The following is an 8627-nucleotide window of genomic DNA, read 5'->3' on the forward strand; positions in this document are numbered from 1 at the left end:
AAAGTCTTCCTCATAAAGTTTTTCCCCAGGCTGATAGCTTTAAGTGTTTTCCTCATTCTTTCTTTAGGATTTTTGTTTTCATGCCTTAGTTTTAGGTCTTTTATCCATCTTGAATCAATTTTTATGAGTGGAGAAAGGTGCAGGTCCAGTTTTAGTCTTTTACATGTGGACATGCAGTTCTTCCAGCAGCATTTATTGAATAGGGATTCTTTCCTCCTCTGTATGTCCTTATTTGGTTTATGAAAGATTAGGTGGCTGTATGATATTAGTTTCATCTCCTGGTTTTCTATTCATTTCCAGATATCTATGTCTCTTATTTTTGTGCCAATACCACACTGTTTTAATTACTTGGCCTTTAGTACAGCCTAAAGTCTGGTGGGCTAATGCCCCAGCTTTGTTTTTATTACTGAGAATTGCCTTGGCTATATGCTTTTTTTTTCTGGTTCCATACAAAATGAAGAATTGTTTTTTCCAAATCTTGAAAGTATGATGTTGGCATTTTTATAAGGATGGCATTGAATCTGTAGATTTTTGGGGAAGTATAGACATTTTAACAATGTTGATTCTTCCCAGCCATAAGCATGGTATGTTCTTTCATTTGTTAATATCTTCTGATATTTCTTTTCTTAGGGGGTTGTAGTTTTCCTTATAGAATTCCTTCACCTCTTTTGTGAGGTATATTCCTAGGTATTTCATTTTCTTTGAAGCTTCTGAGAATCTACTGAAAAGATCATATCATCAGGAAAGAGGGAGAGTTTCACTTCCTCTTCCCCCATTTGAATGCCCTTTATTTCCTTCTCTTGCTTGATTGTATTGGCTAGAATTTCCAGCACTATGTTGAATACTAGAGGTGATAGAGAACAACTTTGTTTGTTCCAATTCTGAGTGGAAAAGCTTTCAGTTTTACTCCATTCAGTATAATATTAGCTATGGGTTTGTCATGACTTCCATCCATTTAAGAAGTGTGCCACCAATGCCTGTATCCTTCAGATTTCTAATTACAAAAAGATGTTGAATTTTATTGAATGCTTTTTCTTCATCTATTGAGAGGATCATATGATTTTTGTTTTTTCTCTTGTTGACATGGTGAATTACGTTTTTAGATGTTAAATTAGCCTTGCATCCCTGGGATGAAACCTACTTAATTGTGATGTATGATTTTTTTAATGATAAGCTGTAATCTATTGGCTAGGTTTTTACTGCATCTATATTCATTATTGAAATTGGTCTGTAGTCCTCCTTTTTAGTTGGATCTTTTGGTATCAGGGTGATGCCTGCTTCATAGAACATGTTAGGGAAGATTTCTTCCTCCTCAATTTTTTCTGCAGTATGGGAATAAGCTCTTGTTTTTAGGGTTGATAGAATTCTGGTGTGAAGTCATCTGGACCATGGCAATTTTTTGGGGGGAGATTTTTTTTATTGTTTCATTGATGTCAGTATTTGAAATTGGTCTGTTTAGAAGATCTATTTCTTCTTGATTAAGTCTAGGGAGAGAGTGTGATTCCAAGTATTGATCCTTTTTCTCCACAGTATCAAATTTCTGGGTGTAGAATTTCTGGTATTATTCAGAGATAATCTCTTGTATCCCTGTGACATCTGTGTTATTTCTCATTTTTATTTCCTGATTGAGGTTACTAGTGGTTTTGACTTTCTGTTTCTAATTAGTCTGGCCAAAGGGTTATTTATTTTATTTACTTATTCAACAAACCAAGTTTTTGTTTTGTTAATTTTCTGAATAATTCTTTTTGTATTTAGTTTCATTAATCTCTGATTTAATTTTGGCTATTTCTCTTCTTTTGCTGGATTTAGGGTTAGATTCTTCTTCTTTTTCCAATTCCATAATATTGTTTGTGAGTATGCTGATGCTCTCACTTTCTGGTTTTTGAAGGTAGGCATCTAATGCAATAAATTTCCTCCCAGGACTACTTTTGCTGTATCCCAGAGATTTTGGTAATTTGTATCTTCATTGTTGATACGTATGAGGAAATTAACAAATTCCTCTTTTATGTCTTCCTGAACCCAACTATCATTCAGGTTAATGTTATTTAGTTTCCAAGACTTTTTGTGGGGATTAACATTTTTGGGGGGTTTTCTTCACTATTATAGCCTTGTGATCTGAGAAGAGACATGGTATAATTTCTATTCCTGTAATTTTGCTGAGGTTTGATTTGTATCCTAGGATGTGATCTATTTTAGAGTATTATGTGCTATGAACTGATGAAAAAAGGTATATTCTTTTGATTTGGGATGGTATGTTCTGTATATGTGTATTAATCCCATTCATTTTTGGGTCACATTTAAGTCCTTTGCATCCTTGTTTAGTTTAAGTTTTAGAGGATCTTTCCAGTTCTGTCAGAGGTGTGTTGCAGTCCCCTACTATTAAGGTGTTTAGGATATCATATTGCTCAGACCAGTCAAGGTCTGTCTCATAAATTTGGGAACATTTAAGTTAGGAGCATAAATGTTTAGTATTGAGATGCCTTCTTGTTGTATTCTTCCTTTGACTAGTATGGAGTTTCCATCTTTGTCTTTCTTAACTAAAGTCGCTTTGAATCCACTTGTATCCGAGAATAAGATTGCAATCTCTCCTTTCTTCTGATTTCCATTTGCTTGAAACACTGTTTTCCATCCCTTAACCCTGAGTCTTGATTTGTCCTTCAGGGCAAGGTGTGTCTCCTGGAGACAGCATAGGGATTGCTTGTGTTTTTAATCTAATCAGCCAGCCTGTGCCTCTTCAGTGGGGAATTCAATCCATTGAGATTTATTCAATCCATTTTACATTTATTGAGAGTATTGACAAGTGTGGTAGAATTCTATTCATCTTATTATGAGATAGTTGTGTAGTTTTATCCTCTGTGCCATTGTGAAAGCTAAGCTCCGGCCTTTGGCTTCTTCTAGTTGTTAACTTTGTTGGTGTTCCATTGTGGTGTTCGGTACTGAGAATAAGATTTTAAAAAAGCTCAAATAGTCTTATGTAAGCAATCTCAGCCACCAATAGAGAAAGGCAAGAAGAGAAAAAAAAATTAACAATGACAACTAGAAGAAAGAAAAAAGAAAAAAGCAACAAAAAGAGCAAGAAAAAAATATTTATATATATTTCAAAACATACACATATATATGAGATGTAGGGATCCAACTTTAGTAGGAATATATTCATGTTGCAATATACTTCCTTGACATCAGGTGGGCAGTGAATTTGGGGGACAAATAACACACCTGTTAACCCCTCTTTGATTCCCAGGCTAATTTTCCCAGCAAAATTGTTCCTGGACATCCCTTGGTTAACCACGTGGTACTCAGACCCCACTCATCTGGGATTCTACAATTCTCAAAAAATCTTCAGAGGCAGGTCTCACACACTCCTTCTACAATGGTTCCCAGGGAGTGTGGGTGACCCTGCACGAGTCACAAGTGTAGGACCAGGCGGTGCCTATGGCTCAGTGAGTAGGGCACCGGCCCCATATACAGAGGGTGGTGGGTTCAAACCTGCCCCTGCCAAACTGCAACCAAAAAATAGCCGGGTGTTGTGGCGGGTGCCTGTAGTCCTAGCTACTCAGGAGGCTGAGGCAAGAGAATTGCTTAAGCTCAGGAGTTGGAGGTTGCTGTGAGCTTTGTGATGCCATGGCACTCTACTAAGGGCAACAAAGTGAAACTCTGCCTCAAACAAACAAACAAAAAAATAAGTATAGGACCATTCCCCACTGGCAGAACTCAGACCTCTGCACCTTAGGCCCCCAGCAAATAGCCCACCCTCATAACCTCTTGGCGACCTTTAAGTCAATGGCAGCCTCCTGTCCGGGAAATTCCCCCTATGTGGATGTCTCACCCAGCCAAACCATGGCAGAACTGCTCTAGACAATGCCCCAATCTGGCCACCAAATTCTGCTTGGGAGTGCATACTTCTCCAATCTTTCTGCTCAATGCTTAGCTTCCCCCAAGAACTGAAAACTGCAAAAGGCTTCTTCTGGGTCCTCTGGGGGTGGAGGGGCTGGCTGCTTCTGCTGCTGCAGTGGCAGTGAAGGCCAGGGTGGCTTTGTAGAAACTTGCCTGATGTGCTGGGTCTCTGCAGCACTGGCTTGCTCTTCAAGTCCCGTTGTCCGCCATCTCCTGGCACACCCTGATCTACTAATCCATGCCAATATTTAATACCAGGTATGATCTAGCCCTCTCTCTTTCCCCTGTTGTTCTGCTTTTGTACAGTTTGAATCATAGTTATAAGTGTGCCCCTCACGTAGATAGTGTGCATTTTACCTATTAGGTGTGAATTTAACAATCTCCTTCTGCCCCTTCACACCTGCTTGCTTTTCATTGAGTTTTACTACCAAATGAGCACATGAGGTTGATCGATTAATTACAATTTAGTAGTGAGTACATATGGTGTTTTTTCCCCATTCTTGCAGTACTTTACTTGAAAGAACAGTTTCTAGTTCCAACCAGGTCGTTACACAAGGTCTTAATTCACCATTTTTTTTTTTTTTTAATGACTGAGTAGTACTACATAGTATACATCTACCACATTTTATTAATCCACTCATGTACTGATGGGTACTTGGGATAATTTCACATCTTTGTGGTTGTGAATTATGCTGCAGTAAACATTTGAGCACACATGTCTTTTTGATAAAATGGAAAGTCATATGGAGATACATTAAAGAACTAAAAGTAGACCTATCAATTGATCCAACAATCCAGCTATTGAGTATTTATCCAAAAGTAATCTTCCTTTTTAAAATAGCCTTCTGTAGGTAGAAAGATTACAAAGAGAAACTAAAGTTGTAATCTAGTGAGAGAAGGTAATTATAACTTAGTGAAGACATAGACGATTCTATTCTGTATAACTAGAGATAACAGGCCTTGCTAGTGGTATGATCGTGGTTAATGGGAAAAAAGCAACTCTAAAGTGGTTTTATTTTGGTTTTATAATAATTCAAAATTTCATTCTTTTTTAAAATTTATTTAGTTATCAGGTAACACTTTTTGTCAATGTGTCAACAATAAGCTAAGTTAGGAATTTTTGAAAAAGGCAAATGAAAAATTTATTGCAAAATGAATGCTTTTGACTCTCTATGCCCCATACATACCTAGGACTAAATTTTCTAGGAAATCAAGATAGCTTTTGAATCAAAAGAGAAAATTTGGACATCTTCACCTTTAAAACCTGTGACGATGGCATGGTCAGGAGGAAGACCGGAAATAGAGAATTATGTACCCCCAAATAGTATACTGTAAACCTTAAGGGCATGTGAACCATAAAATATCATTTATTCAAAATCCTAAAGTATTGAGCTTTTCTAGATGGCAAATTATCCTGGGAACTGGCAGTTTGCTTCTCAAAGTATCTATTTTTTATCTCAATCATTTCAGTTAGAAGTTATTCTACAATGTATTCAATACACTTTGGTTTTCTAATTTGAACATCCTGTATACCCATGGTAACTTTCATGTAATAATCACTACTATTCATTGAGTACTTACTATATGTGAGGCACTGCATGAAACATTTTTCATTTAATCCTTTTAATAGCCCTCTGAAGTAATGACTATCATTATCCTCATATTTTAAGATGAGGAAATTGTGGGTCAAATGATGGGTAACCTAAATAGCTATATTATACAGCCAATAAGTGATAAAATGTAGAATAAACAAAAAACCTTAGTAGTTTTACAAAATGTGTAGAGCCTATTAAGTAAATCATAATATAATTAAACATCTCTTTCTCTAACAATGAGGACCCAATGACATCATTATCTATAATGTCCTATACAATGAGCATCTTTTCTTGGTCATAGAAAGGATATCTTGATTTGGAAAGAAAGGAGGTATCTAGAATCACTCAGCTCAATCAGAATTCTTCAAAGTACTTTTGTGAGGCAAAACTTACTTTAGGGATCAATATTAAGGATTCATATTATAAAATAATAATATAATTAGAATAAAAATTAAATTTAATGATAATAATTAAAGTGAGAACTAAAAGAAGAAGAAGAAGAAGTTTAAAGAGGAAGAAAAGGAGAGGGAAATAGAGCAAAAAGATGAGAAGAAGAATAGGAGAAAGAGGAGGTCAATCCCTGAGATCTGAGTGCTAAATACATTGAATACACCATCTCCTTTCACTTCCAAAATCTCTTCAGTTTTCAAGTGAAGTAACTATACACAGAGTTTAGTAACTACAAAAATCTTACACAGTGAGTAAATAACATCTTGATTCCAGGTGTTTCAGATTCAGAACTAATACATAAGGTCTTCCTATAGTGCAGATGTATATAGAATAAAAAGTGGTTTTATCTGTAACTCAACTGGAGAATTTTATGAAAATCCTTTTCTTTCATTTTATGGTTCACTGAATATGAATATTATCATGCACTTTGTTCTGTTAATTTTTGAGTGGAGTGTTACTTAGTGTGAGTAAAGACCACCAGGAGTAAACACCTGCTGAGACACATATACTCACACCTCTCAGATAGTCATTATCTATCAACCAAAGATGTTGATTCCTCAGAGAAGACTCAGCCAAGGACAACTGCATGGAGAATACATCTGACTTCTTTCTGAAGGGGCTGTAAATGCCCCTTAGAGCTCACACATTTTAAAAATTAATTTCCAATTCTTATAAGTTGTTTTTACCAAGGAACTTTATCTGGACTTCAAAGATGTGTTTTTATATAAAAACACAGGGAATAAAAGTTTATCTTATCTTAGGTTGAATTGCCCTAGAATTAGACACTGAGACAAGGGGGTGAGTGCAAGTAATTTGTGTTGGGGGTGAAACAGAGAAACACATTAGGGGAGAAGAGTTAGAGAGATGCGGAAAGAAAGGCACCAATAAAAATGTATTGTTTGCCAGACACAGTGGCTCACGAGTGTAATCCCAGCAATTTAGATGGTTGAAGGGGGTATATTGCTTGAGGCCAAGAGTTCAAGGCTGTAGGGACCTATGATTGGACTACAGCACTACAGCCAGTGAGACCCTGGTCTTTTAAAAAGAAACAAATTATGTTATTGAGCCAATTACTGTTCTAAACAATAGGGCTCAATTCCACTGGGGGACTTTGAGACACAGAATAAAATGCATTTCAGGATTACCCTGATTGTGGTATCAAGGAGTTGCACTATTTGTTCAACAACTTTTATTAGCCATTGGCTGAGGGACACCCCTAGGCATATCAATGCCAGTCCTTTGGTCTGGTCTGGTTCTGCACAGATGAAATGAGGAAACTCTCACAACTAGAGAAAGTCCTCTTGAAAACAGTCATGAGTGTGTGTGGGAAGGGGAAGTGCCAAGGAGACATGGAAGGATATCAGTAGTGAGAGCTATACTTTCATCTCCCTAAAACAGAGGTAGCCTACCACAAACTCAGGGTTTCATGAACCAATTCATCTGTCTTCTGTGTAACCGTGTCTTCCCTGTCCTTTCATAGTGTCCCAATTTGCAATAATGATCTCCTATTTTACATGGTCTTTATGAAGCAGCTATGTGATATGAGATTAACTGAGTCAATAACAATTACTATTTTAATGTGATTTTATCAACAAATAAAATGCTAGTGGCCAGAAATCAAACACAAACCATGATATCAATAATTATGGCAATGTATAGGGCAGTATAGTTGATACAATGATAAATAATATGGTCCTTATCATTTGACTATCTACCAGTCTTGGTACAGAGCAGATAAAAATGCAATGAACTAAAATACATGACAAAATACAGTCTATTTATATCCATCATGAACTTTTTCCTAATAATTCTAAGTGAAAGTTATCACTACTATCTCTAAATTCTTATTATATGATTATATGCAACTTACCTGACACTAAGTTATGAAGGAAGGGCTATATAACATCAACATCAACATCTGTAATTTTTATATAACAGTTTTCTGCTTATATGTTTATTTTTGAGTTATATATATTTTATATCTTTTAATCTAAGTTTTTTAACTTGTTAGTATACAGTTGTTCATAATATTCTTTAACTCTCTGTTCCAATAGAAGGCCTACTCATTATTAATTAATAAATCAATTTTGTTTTATTGTATCTTTACTCTTTTTAAATATACTTACCTATTAATTTCTTCTCCTATATTTGTCATCATTTTTTTTCTTAAAATTAATACTTTTCTTTTTTTTTAATCCTTAAGTTGAAACCTTCATTTTCAGCCTCCCTTATTAATGTTCTTTTTTATTGACAGTGTAACTGTGTCCCACAAATTATAAATGTATTAATTTTATCATTACTTTTATTATTTTATTAGCTCCATTAGTAATATAAGTATTTGTTTATAAGTCCTAAAATATTTATAATTTTTTCAATATATACACACATACACATAGAAGAATTATGTTTATATTGTTCTCCACATATGCAAGCATTAATTATCTTCTTGCTATTGGTTAATAATTTAATACATTTTTGTCTAAATAGAAGATCTGTATGAAATTTTTTTTGCATTTGTTTAGAGATTTAATTTGGCAATGAATATTCTAAAAGAAATGTTACATGTCTGTTTTAATTGACTATATAATCTGAAATAATCTGAAATTACTGCCTAAAGTATTCTAAATACAACTTGTAGATCAACGCTCTTAGCTTTTTATTATTTCCATCTTCAGGAGGGTTGTTGAT

Source organism: Otolemur garnettii, unplaced genomic scaffold, assembly GCF_000181295.1.
Source record: "Otolemur garnettii isolate 467f Iridium unplaced genomic scaffold, OtoGar3 scaffold00058, whole genome shotgun sequence".
Taxonomy (NCBI): domain Eukaryota; kingdom Metazoa; phylum Chordata; class Mammalia; order Primates; family Galagidae; genus Otolemur; species Otolemur garnettii.